This window comes from Vanacampus margaritifer, chromosome 14 (genome assembly GCF_051991255.1).
Source record: "Vanacampus margaritifer isolate UIUO_Vmar chromosome 14, RoL_Vmar_1.0, whole genome shotgun sequence".
NCBI classification, from domain to species: Eukaryota; Metazoa; Chordata; class Actinopteri; order Syngnathiformes; family Syngnathidae; genus Vanacampus; species Vanacampus margaritifer.
This window is the reverse complement of record NC_135445.1, coordinates 8,226,295-8,248,105: the sequence shown is the minus strand read 5'-3', so window position 1 is coordinate 8,248,105 and position 21,811 is coordinate 8,226,295. Positions and strand designations below refer to the sequence as shown.

At 38.5% G+C, this 21,811-nt stretch overlaps 1 protein-coding gene across 2 annotated transcripts in view; it reads right to left on the bottom strand.

The window, feature by feature from the left end:
• The window catches only part of skor2 (SKI family transcriptional corepressor 2), a 106,655-nt gene that overhangs the window by 24,761 nt on the left and 60,083 nt on the right, over window positions 1-21,811 (bottom strand). The window contains exons 3-4 of one of the 2 annotated variants that reach the window (XM_077586177.1): window positions 8,917-9,038; window positions 2,701-2,785 (exon numbers count right to left, since the gene is read on the bottom strand). The gene's annotated coding sequence lies outside the window, so the exon portion shown is untranslated. The remainder of the gene's footprint in view (window positions 1-2,700; window positions 2,786-8,916; window positions 9,039-21,811) is intronic. The other variant, XM_077586178.1, reaches the window with a different exon arrangement.

Here is a 21,811-nt window from a genome sequence, read left to right as displayed (position 1 = left end):
TTTTTTGGAGCAAATGAGTTAATCACGACAGTTTTCATGGAAAGCATTAGAGACAATGAAGGTATATGAATGTTGTGGCGGCACAGGTTAGGAGATGATTCACTCAAGTAATGTTGGTTGTGGTTTTTGAACCATTTGATGTGACTGAAATAAAAGCAGTACATACAGGCAAAAGTGCATGTAAGGTCATGTTGTGCGATTTAAAATGTTATTTTTCCAGGGGCAGTTTAAAGATGATCCTCTGAGTGTCTGATCTCTTAATGAATGTTAGATTTCGAGCTCTCACTTCCTCTCGCTGATCCCCAACTGCTGGTTAAGTTGGATTTGGAATGTGCTCACAAATATCTGCTGTCCGCCCCACGCAGATTGACAAATAAAGTTATGCACTTTGTAAAGGCATGGGAGCCCAAAATGGTTTCATTCTAATGTCATGTCTAAAAAAAATTTTTTTTAAAAAGCTCATGAAAGCCGTCTCAAATCAGTAAGTATAGATTTGACTTTGTGTGTCTCTTCTTTCTTTCTGTGTGGAGATACAAGATGTTACACCAAATGACGAAACTTGCATTTAAATGATATATGTCGACTTTATAGGTCAACTGAGAATCACTTAGCAGCTGTAGGGGGTGATTTAAAGATTGCTACATATTTACCAAGGATAGCCTCTATGCTAAGACCTCCTGGTACTTAAAGTGTGGATTTAACCTATAGCGTGACATCTGTGTACAATATTGAACATAATCTAGAGTTATAACAGGATCAGATGTAACTTTCCGTGCAAACGGTTTAAGAGTCAGGTATCTGTTACTGGTTGACTACGCGACTAAACGTTTAGCACAAGTAATTATCTTAACAAGACACAGTACAATATTATATTATATACCAGTTAACATACATTACCAGTCACTAGACTTTACACCGATCTGATTGGCTGGATCGGGATCGGACAATATTTAGCATTTTATGCAAAATCGGTGATCGCCTGTAATGTCTTAATTTGCCCGATCGAACAATGACATAGTTGACCGGCTACACGACATAAGACATTACATGTGCATTTAATGATTATCAGCATTTTTGGAAGACCCCCCCCCCCCCCCATGCATTTCAATTGAGGTCAATCATATGTGTGTTTTCACAAATGGCGGCAGTCGACCGTAGAGTAAATATAAAAGTTGTTTGAATAGATATATTGCTCCATCTTCTGATCGAATGGGTGATCGTTTTTTCCAAACTTGTTGATCGCTCATCGGTTGAAAAATCCTGATTGTGTAAAGCCTAATTTAGAGACACTAAATGCGTTCATTTTGAGTTAATTTTTTAAAAGTTACTTTAACACCACTCATTTTTCGATATAATGACCGCCCCTTACTTGGAAAATCTGTACTGGGGGGGATTCCCGTCGCCTCCACGTCAAAATTTAGCAGTAATAAGTTAATTAATAATGCATATATTTGTGGAGACTGGGGTCAAGTTGTATTTTACAATTTTAATAACGTGCAGAATTTCACAAGTTACTTCATGTTAAGGATTAGATAGAGAGATAGATTATGAAATTACTGTATCAATGACTAAAAGATGCAGCCATATTTCTTTCTTCTTTTTTTTTCAGGAAAGCTCAGTATTGTTCATTCGATTTGACATCATCATTGCTCTCCTTTTTTTTTTATTAAAAAAAGCCATATTTCAATAATTTTAACATTGTTTACCACTTATAAATATTTGATTGTACATTTAGAACAGATATTAAACAAGCGATTAATTGTGAGTTAACTATTTAAGTCATGCAATAAGTTACGATAAAAAATTCTAATCGCGTGACACCCCTAAGATAAATAAATAAATAAAGAATTATTGATACAGGTGCATTTGAATGAATTAGAATGTTGTGGAATGACATTTTGAAAATAAATATATATATTTTTAGGAATTTAGTTTACAGATAACAAATAATTCAAAATTCACCATATCAAGAAAGTAAAATAGTACATATAAAAAAAACTATCAAAACTATTGTGTTATAATTGGGTACAGTAAGGGTCAGTAGAGTCATGATGAATCACAATGGGCTCTTTGCACAGATCCACTCATCCAAGCGTGTCTGGCCATTGTCGCCGTGGCTACTGAGGTCAGGCACACCTGGATTAATCTATTTGTCCAATCATGAGAGACAGGAAATGAAGGAGTGGTATTGAGTTCAGGAAGTAGTGGATTTGTGTAAAGAGCCAATTCTCTGCACCCACTGCCAGAAACTTCAGAACCATGGACAGTGACTCAGGCAATAAGTCATACTCAGGGAAAATCGACATTTCATATTACCAATAAATCATGAGTTACAATACAGGTCAGACTTTTTGAATACTTAGGCCTTGGTGAAGACAGAACTCGACTAAAAATAGGTCTATGATCCAATAAAGACCTCGCAGCAAAATTAGCAAAAAATGTCATTATCAAGCCCTTTTTCATTTTTTTCCCTGTACAATGAGAAAACTCATGTTCAGGTCCTGGAAGGTTTGATTTAGCGCCCTTCTTTGCTTCCATCTGTGTCACCGGGCGTTCCTTTCTAAACCCTTGGAGAAGCATTTCCTGAAGTGGATTTGCATGCCCATATTCCCATATTCCGGCACCCACCCTCCTCCACTATCATGTCATCGCGTGTCCTGTGGGATCAGGGAAATGATTAAGGAAGACAATTTCAAATACCTTTCAAGACTCTCCCTGATGACATTGCAAAGTAGGTGGGCATGGAGAAGGTGGGAGATGGCAAGAGGTGCACCCAAGTTGGATGCTGGAGACAAAAATGAAGGCAAGGTTAGTCTGAAATCTGAATCCATTTTTTTTTTATTATATATATTTATGTACAGTATGTGGAGAAAAGTCTCTGAATGGTATGTTTATGTGTCAGGTTCAAACAGCCTAGAATATTTAATAAACAAGAGACAAGGAAGGAAGACAGGAGATTTAAATTATTTTTGCTCGCGAGGAGAACTGGACAGTAATGTGCTCAGTTACAATTTCCTATCTGCTCTGAGACACACTTTGCCTCTTTGGCCTCCTCATTTTATTTGGTATTCACTAGTTACATAGCGGTTGCTGCTCTAAAGGGGAGGGGAACACATGAGTCGTTTAGGAGATAATAATACAGACATGTTTTTTTTTGGCGGTAAAAAAATTAACAGTCCATCTGCAAAGCGTTTTAGCCGCTACCTTGTGATAAGGAACAGTTCCTGCAACTGCAGAAGTATGCCACGAAGCTTTGCTCTCGTCACAGATAATTCCAACTTCCTTTTTTTTTTTTTTTTTCTGGAGAGCTCAGTATTGTTCATTCGATTTGACCTGTCATCATTGCTCTCCTTTTTTAATTTTATATATATATATATATATATATATATATATATATATATATATATATATATTTTTTTTTGTATGTGGGTGAGTATGTGTATGTGCGTGTGTGTATTCATTAGTTCACCTAAAACCTATTAAAAAAAAATCCCATACTAATAATATAATATAATAATAAATTGCCAAATGCAGAAACATCAATGTAAGTTATCACGATGTGGTGGCTCTCGCTAACAGGCAGAATTAAGTAACCAGAATTAGGTTAAAAAATTCTATATACGTAGACCATGTTTCTATAAATTTTGATATTTGTTTTTTATTTTTCCAACTTCCAACTTCCATGATTCAAAACCAGGTCATACCGCTGAATAAATGCTTTGCATGAATGCTTTGCAAAACCTTTTGAGTAAATATGGGATAACTTATGTACATTATGTGTGATCGATAACGAAGCATTGGGGAAATAACTTTTGGAGGTCCTATTGTAAAACAACCCATTTTCAATAAAGGTTACAGGGCTATATGCATACATGTTCATTGTGGCATACATACAGGGTTCCCCTTATTGTGACATGACAGGGTGTGTGCATGTGTGAATACATATCTGTATGAGTGTGTGTGCGCACGTGCATGGGTGTACGTAAAGGAGAGTTAATGAGATCTAGCTCAGCCGAGGCCTGGTCCTGATCCCCAGAAGCCCCGGACTCATTTCACTGGCAAAAGAACTCTGAATTGAGAGAAGATGAGGCAGAACACCTCGAGCACAAAACAAACTCCGTCTTGATTGGTTCCGCTACCGGCTTTGTTCTTTTAAGTTTGAGCATGTGCTGTATGTAATGGTTACAAGAGTCTTACTGTATTTTTTTGCCCTCACTTTCACTTTACTCCTGCTTTCAGCAGTTTTGTTATTAATGTCTTTTAGGAAGCACACTTCTCTGATCTCCTCTTTTAAATCACACAGGACAGAAGAGGCACTTTAAACTTGTTTTCATGGCTAGTCAAGAGGGGGGGATTGTGTCAGGATTTGGGACAGGCTCAAGTTGATCCTCAGTCATCTGACAAAATGCCGCTCTTGAAAGCAAATTGTTGTATCAAGTTAAATGTGATTGGTAGACTACTTTAGGGTGAGCCATTTAACCATCTGGATCCAGACTTGGCTTGTGAACTACAATAAAGCACGCTACAGTGTGTATATGCCCAGAACAATGTGCTTCTCCACTGTGCAATAAAACAGACCAGTTTGTTATTATAATGCAATCAATCACCACATTACATTACATTTCCATTTAACATAACACATTTAATGGGATCTAAATTTGCGCAGAGGCGGGTTAGACCTTGTGTTGGTATTTTCACAGACATGCGCAGGTAGGCACAGCATGGCGGATTTTAAAAATTGCAATTATGCCAACTTGAATAAACTGATTTGACCCCATAGTTGTTACCTTTTATTGGTAAACCTTGTTGCCATTGTCTTCTACCCGATTTGATGAAAAAAATAATCCTTCAATCCAAATGTAAGCATTATGATACTTGGACGTAGTCAAGTCCAACTTTATTGAGTCCAATTCAAGACTGAGTCCACAAGGTCCAAGTCCACAAAGTCTGAGTCCAAGTCCAAGTCCAAATCAAAATCCAAATGAGGTCAACAGTAAACCTTAAGACAGAAAAAAAATACAATTTACACAACCACAAAATTAGCAAAATTTCATTATGCTTACCGGGTGGCCAATGTACAGTAAATGCCGGTCTATTTTAATAATCTGAAAAACTTTATTTAAAGTTTTGATGAAGGAGAACATTCATTTTCAGGAATGAAAAATATAATTGGACTCAAGTCAAGTTGCTAAAACTATTCTGTCCAATGGCAGAGGCGAGACAAGTCCGAGTTAAATTCTAAGGAGCCCAAGTCAAGTCGGAGACAAACAAAAAAAGTGTCAAGTCGGAAAAAAAGTAAATAAAATTAAATATATAATTAAAAAATATTAAGAATTATAATAATCAAAGTGAGGAGTCCATACTCGAGCACTACAACTCTGCTTGCTTCACGAGGTTGCAAGTTGAATCTCGTGAATCCCAAGTCAAAGTCAAGTCGAGTCATGCTCAAGTCATGTCCTAAAACTGGGGACTTGAGTCTCATGCGAGTCAAATCATTTGACTGCAGTCCTTCACCTCTGGAGTCAAGGGAAAAAAAATACTAGTGAAACATTGCAGCCCTTTGTACACTCGAATTCTTGATGAAACTTGAAAATCAGGCCAGATTCAAAAGTGAGTCAGCCAACTTGCAATTTAGTGAGAACCAGGCTCGACTTGCGTATTGTACTCTGGCATGTTCGGTAGTATGTAAGAATGAGGCAGAATGTGACTAATTATTTGTATGTTGTGGAAATATTGCTGCATCAGAGTTCCAAGGATTTTTTTCAGGCTGTTATCCCTCATCCCCCCCCACTCTGAATGCCCGTCAGCTAGCTTTGCCACACGAGTTAGCCCGAGCTATCACTGCTCCCTTTTCTTTTTGGCATTGTTCAAACTAAATGGAAACACGGTAATTAGCTTGTTACAATTAAAGCGAGACGAGCGGATGAATTGTAATCACCCGCAATGGAGTTCCTGCTTTCTCCCCTGCAGCCTCCAACAGGCCAGCTGAGCTATCCTCATTTGCATAATTAAAATATACAAATGATAATGGATTTTGTAGTCAATGTCCAGAGGCTGCCCAGGCAGGGATGGATGGAAGAAAAATATGAAATCACAATAACAAACACGTCGACTTCGCCCAGAGGGGGGGGGGGGGGGTGGGGGGGGCGGGGGGGGGGGGGGAAATAAGAGTAGCATAAGATGGTGTGACTTTGAAAGGTGGAAGGAGAGAAAGAAGGATATAAAGATAAAGGAGAAAAGACAAAAGGCGACAGAATAAAGGTGGGCCAATTAACATTAGCAAAAAGCACGACCTGGTGCTGACCTGTGCTGTCCCCCCTCTGGGGAAGACTTCCGCCTGATTACATGAAATTGGGATCGAATTAAACATGTAAGAGTTGTCCTAAGACAAACCAAAATGAAATTAGATACTGCCTTTTTTTTTTTTTTTTACCTCGGAGCGCCACAGAGCCGCACAACGGGGAGGGAAGGAGACATGGAGGGAATTTTGCAATTAAGCCAGGGACAATGTCGGTGAAATTAGGCCTTGGAGCCGACTTGGTAGTCGCTCTGCATGTCTCTCCACCCCCACAAAACTCGCCATCCGGCACACCTCACTTGCCGTGCTTCTTCTCTTTTGCTGCTGTCGGAAAGTTTGGAGGCAAACAGCTGTGGCTTCTCGATATTAATGCAGCAACTGGCTTTACGCGCAAAGACGATAGACATTAAAGTATGTGAGAAAACGGTGGCTCTGGGCACTGACTGGGCTTGGCCCCAAAATGACAAGTGAGCCGACAAGCTTCTTTTGGAGTGTTTTCCTCTTTCCTTCTCTTCATTGGTTGCTCTTGTTTTTCAATTACCCACACACATACAGTTGACGTTTAGTTTAAGCACAATAACTTCTTGGCTCATACGAAGAAATAAATAAGTGTAGTTCACCGCAAAAACTGAACTCTTAAGTAAGATATAATTTCTTAAATTTAACCTAAATTTGCTTATTTTGCTTTGACACATTATTTTTAGTAATAATAAAATTTAAAAAATTAAAAAAATTTTTTTTTAATTAATTGTCAGACAAGATCATTCTGCTTATTACTTAACTTATTTCAAGCAGTCTTGGCATTGTGTGTTAACAGCCAGTTTTAAATACTGTGAGGCTTAAAACAAATATTTTCCACATTTTAAAATGACTGACCAACATCAAAGGCCCTGAACTCGGGGTTTCATAAGTTGAATTTTCTTACTTTAAGATTTTGTAAATAAATATGCATGTATTTTAAGAAAACAGTTCTATACACTGCAGCTTAAAAAAAGTCAATATTACTTGTTTTTAGTCTATCTTATACTATTTTCAAGACCGCTGCGGTTGATATGAGTCTAGTATTATTTTCTTATTTTTTTTAAATCTTACAGGTAAAATTTTCTTGTTCTGTTGGCAGATAATTTTGCTTATGTTAAGTAATAATTTTCTTATTTGACTGTATTTTTTTCTTAAATTTTCTATCATCCTTTTTGCAGTGAATTCTTACTATGATCTTACTTTGAGGCAGACTGTACAACTTATTAACAGACATAAAATGTGTTGGTGCACTGAAACACACACTCAATCATTTAAACTCACATTCACAACTACGTACACTCTAGTGCAGTGGTGTTCATACTACGGCCCGGGGGCCATTTGCAGTCCGCCATCCATTTTGTAGGATCATTAAGTAAACAATGCTTTAAAAATTCAAATTTTATTAGCGACTACTCTTGTTTGGTTCTGAACATGGAGAACTGCTCAAGGCAGGGGCGGATCTATTTTTGTGGCTGTGGGCCATCCCCCAAATTATTGAAAAATCCTAAACTGTTGGCTTTATCACCTTTAACAGCAGAGTTGGGTACTTCTGTCTCTCTGTCGGCCCCGTCGTTGACAGAGGCCCACATTTTTTGACAAATGCTTTATTGTCATGTTTCGGTTCTGTGCGGTTTGGGTTTTTGTTTGTTATTGGTGTTCTTTTTTTTTCTTCTTTTTTTTCTGTTATTGGTGTTCTTGTTGTTTTTGTCATGTGTTCCTGGTTTCTTCCCTTGTCTCGTTATGTCTAACCACGCCCAGCTGTGTGTGTCTTCCCTTTCCAGTGCGTGTGACCAATCAGTGCCTTCAGCCACTTGTGTTTCCCCAGGTGTCTCTCATTAGTGTCGGTGTATTTAGTCTGTTGTGCTTGTCCAATCGGTGTGGGTGCATTGTCTACGTTATGTGTGGAAGTTTGTGTGTCAAGTCCTCGTCACAGCCAAGTCGTCCTGGGCACAGCCAAGTTGTCCTAGTCACAGCCAAGTCGTCCTCGTCACAGCCAAGTCATCCTCGTCACAGCCACAGCCAAGCCATTGTCACAGCCATAGCCCCAACCAAGTCATAGCCACTCCACAGCAAATCAAGTCAAGGCAAATCAGACAGCTAAGTCGTCCTGGGCACAGCCAAGTCGTCCTCGTCACAGCCACAGCCAAGCCATCGTCACAGCCATAGCCCCAACCAAGTCATAGCCACTCCACAGCAAGTCAAGTCAAGGCAAATCAGACAGCTAAGTCGCCCTGGGCACAGCCAAGTCGTCCTAGTCACAGCCACAGCCAACCCATAGTCACAGCCATAGCCCCAACCAAGTCATAGCCACTCCACAGCAAATCAAGTCAAGGCAAATCAGACAGCTAAGTCGTCCTGGGCACAGCCAAGTCGTCCTCGTCACAGCCACAGCCAAGCCATCGTCACAGCCATAGCCCCAACCAAGTCATAGCCACTCCACAGCAAGTCAAGTCAAGGCAAATCAGGTCATGTCACGTCTCGCTCTTTCCAGTCATGGTGACCAGTCTAGTCACGTCCTGTCCAGTCCAGTCCAGTCCAGTCCAGTCCAGTCCAGTCCAGTCCAGTCACGTTCTATCAAGTCATGGTTGTCTGCTCACCTTTTTCCTTATGGTTCATTAAAGCGCCACTTAATTCCTGTTTTGCTGCCTTATTCTCCTGCATTTGGGTCCACCATCCCTCAATCACTCATGTCCCTCATGACATTTATGACGCGAAACCTCTGGAAAAAACAAAACAAAACACACGGACTGAACACCGACTAAAGTAAGTTTTCATTCATCGATCTGGGTCAGTACAAACGGCCCTTCTCAGTCTGAGTATTTATTCAGGGCTTCGTGTGATAACGCTGAAAATGTGGGCACTCGCCAAAAATGTGGGCATCCGTCAACGATGGGACCAACGGAGAAACAGAAGTCAGAAAGAGGACATGCAAACTCCACACTGGCGGGATAGAGCCAAGATTAGTACCCAGAATCTCTCAAGTCGTAAAAGTGAGGCAGTTGTGCCAACCATTATCACACCAAGCTGGCCTTTGTGTCAAATAATCTCAGTAAACAAAACATGCTAAAGCAAAACCTTAAAAATGTAAGGCTACAGTTTTGGCTTCATTGCTTACATTTTGTGATTCTGCAATTAGGTGCCTCTTCCTCACTTATTACTTACTTTTATGCATTTATGAAATATAACTCTCTGTGCTTGTATCACCTCCCTACTCGGGTCCTCCCTGTCTGGGCATCTGCGTAAGTGAAAGCAATAACAGTGGCAGAGCTGTAAGTAAATAATGAGGAGTAATCAAAGTTAATGGAACCCAATGGGAGCTTCAGCTTCTGCGTGTAGCAATAATCTCATTTAGAGAGAGGCAGATTTAGTGGATAATTGGGGCCTAAGTACTGGCTGATTCCCCAGCTAGCTAACTAACTAAGCGAGCTGCCGATTCCTGTTTGGTTTGTCACAAATGGAGCACAAACAAACAAGATGCATATTGTCTTTTGAATTGGCTCATGTCCTATTCATAATTAAGATAAGATTACATTGTTTTCTCCAGGTACTCAGGCATACAATCATATTCCATATATAAGTATTGTCTATAGGTGTGAATGTGAATGCTTGGTTGTTTATATGAGCCTTACTTTTGGCTGGCAACCAGTCTAGGGTGTCGAACGCATTCCTTGCTCACCCACCATGTTAATGGGTACAAGGGGTATAGAAAAACACAAATATATGAGTAAAATGTTAAATATGGAGGAGGATTAGGGCCAGTGGAGATAAAAAAAAAAAGTGGCAGGATTCTCCCTTTATTCTCAGAATTCTCACTTTGAAGTCAGAATTCTAACTCTTAAATCAGAATTCTGACTTTAACCCCTGAATTCTGACTTTGAATTAAGAATTCTGACTTTCTTCTCCGAATTCTGTCTAGTCTGAATTCTGACTTTAATCTGAGAATTCTGACTTTAAAGTGTGTAGTCTCACTTTATTCTCAGAATTCTCACTTAGTCAGAATTCTGACTTTAATCCCTGAATTCTGACTTTAAAGTGAAAATTCTGACTTTAATCTCTGAATTCTGATTTTGAATTAAGAATTCTGACTTTCTTCTCAGAATTCTGACTTTAAGTCTGAATTCTGAGTTTATTCTCAGAATTCTGACTTTAATAGCAGAATTCTGACTTTTAAGTGAGAATTGTCACAATCCTCACTTTGAAGTGAGACTTCTGACTTGATTCTAAGAATTCTGACTTTCAAGTGAGAATTCGGAGAATAAAGTGAGAATTCTGACTTTGATGTGAGAATTCTGGGGATATAGTCAGAATCCTCACTTGAAAGTCAGACTTCTGAGAATAAAATCAGAATTTTTTTTTTTACTTTTAAGTGAGAATTCTGAGAAGAAAAGTCAGAAACCTGCCAACCTATTTTTTTTCTCTTCACTGGCCCTAATCCTCTTCAGTATTTAAAAATACTTTCATCATGACAACAACAACAAAAATCATCTGGACATGAAACTCTTAAAAAATATATGAAATTATTATTATTGTTATTATCATTATTATTATTATTATTTTATTTATTTATTTTACTACATCTTACTGGTATAAATGTACCTTTAAAGTCGTTTAAGTGACCTTACTCCCTTCCATCAGCATTCCAGTCATTGTTCCATTTTATTTTTGTCACTGTCTCACCTCGTCTCATCAGGTATCCGTTTGTCTCTGACCTGGAGACAGTGACACATATCCATGCATTCTATATGTGCGTAATGGAGTTAATGGAGGATGCTGCCAGCGTCACCATTGGGGGTCCACTACTGGCGTGTTGACCCGAGTGTGTATTGTGTGTGTGTGTCTTTGCAGCGCAATGTTTCTATGTGCAGCCGTCCCCGAATTGGAGCTGTCCAGATGTCGTTAAGGAACTCTATTGTGTGTGGCTTTTCGTTTTGGATGAAACGTTGAGGCTTTAACCCTCAATTTCAGAAAGACACAAATCATTTACACTGCTTTTCGACCGTTTGACTTTCTAAATATGTGCTCGCGCGTTACACATTTGTCACCGACAAGACTTTCAGATGGAGTTTGCTGAAGAGATGTAAGATAAGCGTTTGAATTCTTGAAATAAATACAGCGAATACAGCATCTATATATATATATATATATACATATATATATATATATATTGTGTGTGTGTGGCTAAGCTCATAAAAAAGTAATCATCAAAAACCATCGTCAACCAAGTCATTTCACAGGGTGCCAAAAAGGCTTGCAGGTCAGGCCACATATTTAAAAGTGCAAATTTCTAAGCCTGCTAAGCCATGTTTAATATTTTTAAGTGTGGTTATGCTACCGTGATAATAAGTACCAGAGTTCAGAGTATGCATGTGTATGGCAGGAAAGGACAAAGTCAGTGTGTTAAAAATGTATTTAATCTAAAGATTAGGCTAAGGTTATATTTACTTAACCGGTGCTTTGTATTAAAAAGTACAATTACAGAAAGTAGTCGTGCACATTGAAAATGACCTCCGGGAGGACAGGAAAAGGTTGGGATTAGGACGATAATAAAAATTTGAAATAATTATAATTCGTACGCCTATGGCAGAAAAAAAAAAAGTGTACTTGTGCTTATGAGCATCTAAGTCAGCCATTACATTAATGAGAAGGATGGGATGCTTAGACGTTATTTACACAAGGCACAAAAGAGGATTAACTTAACTCCTGTCAATCTCCTTTGCTTCTTACCCTCAAATCATTTCATTTTTAATTACTTTATTGAATGCGTTTCTTCTGCGCTACATTAACGACTCTTTGTACGGACAACATGCTTGTTAGAAATCAAATTATTCTGTACCAGGGATTTAAAAAAAAAATCTGACCTTATTTAGTGTAACTTAAAAGAACTTCCACATACAGTTCTATTTCTGCACCTAAGGTCAAACCTTTCAACAATGTGATAAGTAAACTGAGAACTGTTGGGTCCGAGAGTAAATCGACCTCTGAGTCTGAGCGCTAACTAGAGTGACTAGTCATCCTGTCAGCCGTGCTGATTGGCTCATTTAAATACCGCTCAGGTGTAATTGGCTGGCAAATTAAACTGTCATTATTGGACAGGCAATGTGTGGGGAAGGAAATCATAGGGGGGGGGAGTGACAGGACAAAATGACCGTTTTATCCCCATGGGAAAGATCGGAAGAAAGGAAAAAAGGGGAAGGAACTTCCCACACGTGCACACGCTTCGATCTGAGGCCACTCGTGCCGGATGAGACGCTGTTTCGGAATGTCACGTGGAGAATGGAAACGCGTTGACTGTAAAGCATCATAAATATATTACAAATCAATAATGTGATGTTAGATCACAAACTAACACATAACTTAACTACACACACACACAGCAAAAAAAACCTGTAATAAATAACCCTGAACTATGATAACCATGTTTTAGACTTTTGTTTATCCTGAAAATTGTAGGTCAAATTATAGGCTGTTAGTATCTAAGCCATTCGCAACCTTCAATGTTTCACTTTATTTAAGCAACATCCATCAATGTATTTTCTTCTCGTCCTTAGCCTCCCTGGTGAGATGTAGCCAGTATCCGAGCTTACTTTGGGACTGGCCACCAATAAATTGCAGGTTTGATGGTAGTGTTAATTTCGTCCGCCATTTTTAAATGTAGTGTCGGTTTGAGTCCAATTTCAGTCGCGCCTGTTAGTCAACCTCATCCCATTTTTATTTAGTTCATTTTTAGCTGACTATTAATCTAGCATTGTAGCCTTTATTTTAGTTCAAGAAAACATAATTTAATTTGTCAAATTTTAGTCAACAAAAACTGTGAACGTTTTAGTCAGGACATTTTACCCCTGTTTTTTTTGTCAGCAGATTATGTTGAACATTTCGGATCTAACACTATTTCATTATTATTTTTTTCTTGCTTCTTTTCTTTTCCAAAACAGCAAATAGAAATGGGTATAATACAATAAAAACACATTATATATATGGTCTAACTGTGGTAAACACCTACTAGCTTTTTTTTTTTTTCTTACACTATTTCAGATAACAAACCACAATTACAGTGGCTGCTATGGCTCCATGCTACGAGCTAGTAAATTAGCCAGCATTAGTTAGCGGTCGGATTAACGTTATTGTTGGAACGTTATAACTGTGGATTAATGTTAAATTATAACTATAATTGACTTCTTAAAAAAAGAAATTAAAAAACATGTCACCGTGAATCTACCTCCTGTCTGGCCCATGTGTTTGTGGATGTTGCACTTGCTAGCTGCAGATTTGAAAAAGGGGGTGTGTCACTGTGTGTCACATGACGGCAGACAAGCAGAGATAAGATTTAAGAAAATCATATAATATTCGTCACGTTTTTGTTCATAAAGTAAAATGTCCATAGATTTTAGTTCAGATCTTCTTAAGTGAAGTTAATTTTCGTCTTTTTCATTAGTCGATGAAAATGCATACTGATAGTCCCGGCTATTGTTTATGAATGAGGGTTTTAGTCTAGTTTTAATCCGGTGAAAAATGTGTGTTGATAAAATAATTTTTGGTTCGTTTTCATTGACAAAATGAACACTACTTGCTGGTAGGTTGGTCTTTTCTCCTTTCTAAGAAAGTCTGAGGTGTCCATTTTGAGACGGTCAGTGGGGAGCTGCAGTAACCAGCTGTGTAATTGCGGCTCATTTGTGATTTTGCTGTGCAAATGCGCACTTCACCCCATGGAACCAATTTAAGATGATGAATTTGTTTATTTGGCCAACTAAAACTCCATTTCTCCCAAAAAAAAAAACGGAGACCACATTATGAGCTTGGTTTCCATATTTAGAATGCCAGATTTACCATACGTCCATTTTGAAAATACTTCTAATTAAACAATTGGTGTCTATTCGCTCTCTCTCTCGTCCACTCAATGTTTTGACGCGGCTCGGTAATAAAACTGATGGATGGACGCTGACCAGACCTTCCAGGTGAACCCTGACCTCCTGCCGTGCGTGTGCGTGTGTGACATAGGCCCATCTGTGTGGGCTGTTAAGAGCCTCTTTCTATTTTGCCCTTTTATTCTGACCCGCGTCCTCTACGGTCAACACTGAGAGCCCTCAGGCCTTGGGGAGTGTGTCTCCCTTTCTTTGTGAGCGCGCGCGCGCGTGTGCGTGTGTTTATGAGCGTCGGTACATGTCGGGGGTGAGTCCTTAGGAGAGCACAGACGCATGCACGTGCAATTTTTCATGATCTCATCAATGCATCAATGGATTGTGAATATAGTAGTAACGATGGCTGCGTGGCCCCTGGCCACTACTTACTGAATCAGATATGTGAAATCGGATCTGGCTCTAATTTTAAATCCATTTGTAATGCAATATAGCCACATGCTTGATGTGAAGGTCAGGACCAGAAGTTGGGTCATTGAAGGATCTTAATTGTTTTGTGAAAAAGTGCTTTTGCTTGAATACGTTGCTCTATTTTGGAATAAGGCGCACAAATGATATACTTAACTTGATGCATTATTTGCTTACTAATGAATTGATGTATTTGTTAGAATGATGAGTACTCATTCTAAATTCAATTAGGAAACGTATACACAAAATAGATGATACAAAATTGCTAACTGCAAAAAACATTTATTTTAAAATGGGTTTAAAAAAAACAGTTTTCATAACTAGAGATCATTTTGATCATGATTGAGGCATCCATCCCATAATGACTGAATTAGCTTCTGCATAGATTGTATTTCTCATTGTGACAGCAAAAAAATAAACAAAAACAAAAAACATGTTTTTTGATTTCCTAGAAAGAAAAATAAAAGCTTTAAAGTTACCCTAAAACTATAGAAGTGTGCCTGTGATGGCGACAAGTGAATCAGCAAATGCTTTTGTTGTGACTTTGTAGTATTGTAATGATGAATAGTCACAAATAGCGACAGCCCATTGAAATGCAGTAGTGGGGGTTAAACCTAAAAAAAAAAAAAAATGTTTTTTTTTTTTAAAATAAATTAATAAAATAAAATTGATAAAAATTGACAATATTTTGCAGATCCGATCAATGACATAATTGATTGATCACAGACAATCACAGATTTTGCAAAAAACGCAAAATGTTGATCGATCCCGATCCAGCCAATCAGATCGATGTAAAGGCTATTGTTTATACATGACCTGCCACCTTTACACAATGTATAATTGCCATTTTAACTTCGGACCCATAGATGATTGCAGTGCACATGACATATTTGCGTGTCTGAACCAATAAAACGCACGATTTGGATGATGGCAACACTTCTGGTTCCTTATTGGATCCTAGCTAACCAATCACAATCGCAAGTTGATTTGCATGATGTTTTTGTTAAAATTGTTTCATATAAGCTTGGTAAGTTTACAAAACGTTCCAGTCATATTATCCTGGCATCCACTATAAGAAATAAAAGCATGAGTTAACCCCCCCCCAAAAAAAATTTGCCATATTTTTATGTTGGAAAAGAGTCAAAATCAGCAACAACAAAAATAATTATTTTGCCCAGCAGAAAAGAACATGCGGTTCTGAAGGGGTTAAATTGCCTAAAGTTTCAGCACTTTTTTCTCCATTGTTTCTAATGGGAACATTTTATTAGAACTAGTGTCAACGTCGTCCTGTGTTTTTTCTTTTTTCAGAAGCCGCAGTCGACGCCGAAACTAGTCAAGGTAAAGCACAACCTTTTTTTGTCTTAAAAAAGAAAAGCTACAGGAAAATATAGATTTGTAAACAAGATGATTTTTTTTTTGCCAATACTGTAGTGACAAGTTTGTTAAGTTGGGTGATGTTTCTTCATCCTATCTAGATATTGTTTGTGGTGTGCCCCAAGGCTCAGTTCTAAGCCCTAAACTGTTTATTGTGTATATTCATGATATTTTTTTAAGGTATTGGATGTTCGGAAACTGCTCTTTTTTTCGGCGGATGAAACCAATATTTACTGTTCTGGGAGAATTTAAATGAATTATTTCGATGGAATCACTAAAGGAATAATAAAATAAAAAAAGAACATTGGATTTGATTGAAAACTATCATTAAACTTAAAAAAAAAAAAACCTAATGTTTGGGAATTGCCGAATGAATGAGTTGAATTGTCTGAAGTATTTTATACTTGTAACGTGCTTATGTTTATATGTTCAATAAACCAAATATTAGTTACTGGATTGGGATAAGAATTCAAATTAAATGAAAATACTAATTACATAAGTTCAGTAGTCCATTAATAACTTTACAAAAATAATTAGGTTGGTTATCTCGATTATACACATTTTCTTACAGTCAAAACTTGAAATTGACGCAATGAAATTCCAAACACAGATTATGGACAAAGTTCAAGGTAAAATGTTACCACAAAACGTTCAAATAATGTTAAGAGAGAGAGAAGAGGGTCATAAATTGAATACACTGTCTTGTAATAACAAAAGCATCTCAGTCATTGTTACCTGACATATTACTACTCTTACGGTATATAGAGGGAACCCTGGAGCAATAGTGTCCACTTTTTTTTTTTTACCACTTACTAAAAATCAATACAGTTGTCGCAAAAAACATAAATAGACAACGATGCGCTTCCAAATGGCTTGCATATGGCGGCTTACGTCTATTTATCCTGTCCGGAGAATAAGCGAGCTTCATCAGTGAACAGACGTTCTGACCCGTGCCATTGTACCATTAATACGTGGTATTGAATATGACATTATAAAGGCTAACTGTACTCTGCTAATGACATGGTCCAGTGAGCCATCTGTCTGGGGAGTAAGAGGACAGACAGCAGGCATTAGATGAGGTGAAACACACACGTGCGCGCACTCACCCAATCATAGATACGAGTGTGCGTAGCCTCACACACACACACACACACACACACGCAAGCAAGCTAACAGTGTGCCATTAAGTGCTGTTTAGGGTAGCTTTTATTTGGTGTGAGTGTGCGTGCGCTTTGGTGTCCAAACAAATGGATTCAATCCCTTGACGAACTGCATGAACGTGTGTGTGTGTGTGTGTATGTGTGTGTGTGTGTCCCAAAGCACCCTGCCCTTGTTGTGACATCATCTATGAATGTCATAATTGAGGGTCTGTAAATTGCCGCTTTTCCCCACTCAGCGTCGCCCCATGTGTCAATAGTGAGGTTCAAGGTGACGGAGCGGATCAATACTCAGAGACAGGAGCCATCCGCTGAATTTACAGCCCCAGTAACAAGAGAGCCATGAAAGTCCGCCCGCTCTGCAGCCTTCAGCGAGCTGCTCGGGTGCGAGTGCCGCGCCGGCGGCCTGCATTTGTCAAACATGCAAGCCGGTGATTCTCTGAAGGAATGTCGCGTCCTTGTTGTTTTGGAGGGGCAATTTGGGGCGACGTCAGTGGCAGGCGTGAACTATGAATTGCTTTTTGAATGAATATGAGGTCTTTTTTTGGAGAGAAAATGACTTGAAGCTTTACAGTAGGAACAAGCAAAAAGTGGTAGTCATTCCTAATCTTCAATTGTCATAATCAATACGAATGGGTTGTGAAGAGGGTCCTCTGCCCAGATTTAGTCATAGCTGTTTTAATTTTCCTTATTTCCTCAGTAAAGCTTTGTGAGTGTTATCGCAATTTATGCCAAGTGTCTGTAATCAATGATGTTTTCAAAGTCTTATCGTCTTGACTGGGACCTCATCAATTTCCAGAACAATGTGCCATTGTCTGAAGTTTCTGCAATCAATGATGTTTTTAAAGTCTTATCTCATTGGTGGGGGTGTTTGTGGTACCGCCCTTCAAGATAGTATAAGAAGGTTGTAAGTGTCTGTAATCGGGACACTTGCGAGAAGCTGCAGCCATGTTCTGTAAACTCGCTTGTGTCCGGAATATTCTGTAAAATAAAACCTTCGAAGGAACTGTTCACCGATCTCCAGCCTGCATTCGGATAACCAACATTCTCACTAAACCCGAAAGAAAACAAACACGCGGAAGAAAAGATATTTCTTCAACAGTTGCTAATTGTAGTTTTGCTGAAAAATGTGTAATAGTCCAAAAAAATGACAAACCAAATACGGTCGATGGTTAATTTTGTTAACGAAAACTAAATACAAATATTTTCGTCAACACACATTTTTTTCCGGATGAAAACTAGACTCGACTAAAACCCCCATTAATAAACAATAATTGGGACTAAATGAGTCTGCATTTTCTAATAAAAACAAGACAAAAATGTAGCTCACTTAATAAAAACTGGACTATTTTAATTGACGGACAAAGACAAGGCAAAAATTATGATTTTGTAAAAATCCTGTCTCTGCTAATCTGTCACTAACACATTATGGACACATTATCGCTACATTAAACTAAAAAAAACCCTTTGCTTCGTTTTAGTCGAAGGAAAGAAATGTGTCAGTTGTAAAAGAACGCCTGTAGAGACACGTCGCAGACATTGTGGTAAATTAACAAAACCCTTCCCACACTTTAATCTGACTGCTAACTAATGCAAGCTAAATTGCTAGTTTGTAGCATGGAGTCATCATTGTTGATATACTGTAATTGTGTGAGAAGTTTTAAATAAGAAAATAGATAAGAGAAGATTTTATGTGAAGTAGTTTTAGATTAGATGGAAATGTTCAATATTATCTGATGACAAAAAAAAATACCAAAAATGTTGACGGTTTTTGTTGACTAAAGTAAAATTATGTTTTCTTGGTCTAAAACTACTAAAAGGAGACTAAATAAAAATGGGATGAGGTCGACTAACTAACAAGTGTGATATTAACCGGAATAAAACTGAGATTCAATTTTAAAATGGCTGATAAAATTAACACTAGTCAATGGAGAGCACTTACTGTATATAGCACTTTATTTACACAAGATGCTGTCCAAAGCACTTTAGCTAGCAAGCTTCGTATTCACTTTTTTGAAAACGTATCGGAGTGTACAAAGGCTGTATGCGGCTGACATGCTAACACAGAAAAAGTATATTTTTTTTAACTTTAAAATAACTTATTTTAACCTCTAGAATTCCTCGTCATACACTAGCCAATGTCAGAACCCAGTATGATTTTACGCTGTTGGTCAAGTTTTAAATCCCTCCGTGTCATCGTACTAGCTAGCTTATTTAGCTAGCATGTTTATAAATCCATCAACAAAAATGTGAGCGCGCCTACCATACTCTATATCAGTGCTCGCCAACATTTATAGCCCCGCTAGCCGGTTTCGCTTAGACAAAGTATTTTGACCTGCTAGCATAGAAACAAAACAATTCTGTTTGAACTAGAGTGGCTAGTCGCAGTTCTGCTAGCACCGCCATTCCTCGCCGATAAATATCATGACTACAACACTGTTCAACTTCACGCGAAACATACAAATGGTGTTAAAAAATATATATATATTTTTTTAATGTCTCAACCATTGTTGATTCAGAGCAGCATCTAAATATTGCTATGAATATATGCAACTAGCAGTACATTAATAGCAATCGTGCAACTGGGATTCAAACACCAGCGCACCCCGTAAAGTTGATGTGCGCTTCGTGCGGGATCTTATGTCCCTTCCCTGTGATACTGCTCTTATTGTCTTACTAAATGCAGTCCACATCTCATTAAATCGCGCCCTAGCCTGTTTTTGGAGTGGATAATATGAGCGGTAAAGGTCACAAATATAAGTTGTTTTGGGGTTGCCTTTTTTTTTTTATATATACACGAGTGGCTTGTCTGGTTGGCTTTCACCTTAAAAATCTTTATCTTTACTCCTCTCAAATGTTACAATGTCCGGCAAGTATGGATGTCACAATGATAACAGGTGAGCTCTGAAGGTGACAATGTCTGCTCTTTTTGTTTGTGTGTGTTCCAGGTGATGGATTAGCTTCATTTCTAGCGTAAGCCCCCTCTCTGAATGAGTGTGTGCGCGAGTGATATGTGGTTCTGCTTGACCATGTGCGCCCGAGTATGTTTCTGTCACATGATCACATCGTGTCTATTTATACGTGTCTTTACCTGCAAGTGTGTCTGTAAGTGTGTGTGTGACAGTGGCTGAGTGATGGATTCCGTATGGCGTGTAGCGTAGCGTAGCGGTCGGATGGTGGCTTTCTATGGCCGGGAGCAATGGCGGGGTACAATCAAACGAGTGATGACAAGGCACGGTGGACATCATGCGGGTTACGCGGGTATGATGTCCACAACTTAGTGAAGGTGACACCTAAGGAGAATACATTTTTTTTAAATAAAATGTTGTGGGCAGCTTTGGAAAAATTGGCGTAATAGTGGGCGGATACTAAAGGAAGTTGGCCCCCGATTCCGATACCCAGTTTACCAATACCTAAGTTGTTTTGTTTTTTCTCAGCATGAAAAAGCTACCCATCGGCATATTACTTGATAGGGCCCGACCGATTAATCGGCCGCCAATTAAAATCAGCCGATTATTGCTCTTCAAACATCTGCCAAAAACAATCGGCCAATTCCGCCAAATGGCCGATTATTCTCCCCTTAAAACGTTATAATCATCCCGTCTGATAATCCTTAGTCCTAATCGTAAAAGGGCCACAAGAGGTCCAGTATCGGCCACTTTTGCGAGTATTGATACCTGGAAATAACGACACCGGGTATCGGTACTCATCCATCCCTATTTTTTTTTTTTGTTGTTGTTTTTTTTTTAACTCATTCACTCCCAGACATTTTCACTGAAGCAACCCCCTTCGCTCCCGGCTGTTTTACTGGATTTTGACAGATTTTGCAGGGCCCACAGAATATTGTGTTCTATTGCTATAAAAACAAAACTTGTTCCAACATGACACTGGTTGTTCTCTTATACTCTGCTGCCACCTGCTGGCCGTTTTTGTAATAACTACCATTGCATCAACCGTTCTCTTCAGTTCAGAGGCTGCATCTAAGCCTTCTGTATGCTCTCGACATTTAAAAAAACAACAACATACAAATACGTTTTTGAGAGCATGGTAGCACTTAAAACAGAACATATTGATGTGTTTATGGGAGCAAATTAGTTAATCAGTTAGCTATCAATGGTGTTTTATAAATAACCTACAAACAATATTCAATAGGATTGAACAACAAAATGTTGTTACTTATTGAGAAGTTGTTCGCCTGTATGGTAAATGAAGTCTTGACTGTCCTGGCTGGCTGCTCAGAACAATAAAGCTTTAGTAGAAGACAATAAAGAATGTTAAAAGTCAACTTGCCCTTGGTAATTCAAATCCAAAAGGTGTTTTACTTTTAGTTTGTTCCACAAAACATTGCCTGTATAGTTAATCGATATTTTATGATAGCAACAGTTTGACCTTAGGACAGATTTAAATTTAAATGACTGGAATAACGTCTAGGCCAGCATCGTCAGACATTTGCATTTGGAATGTGCTCTATAAAGAAGTCAATGCTAATACTGTATGCGCTCGAACATGAAGGCATGTATAGTCCCTGTGTGGTGTGTTTGTGTCATTTTTAGTTCCCCTGCGAGCCCCCCAAAAAAGGTAAACGTATAATAATAACATCCTCAGAATGTATCTCTCTGTCTTTCTCCCTTGAGCAAAAC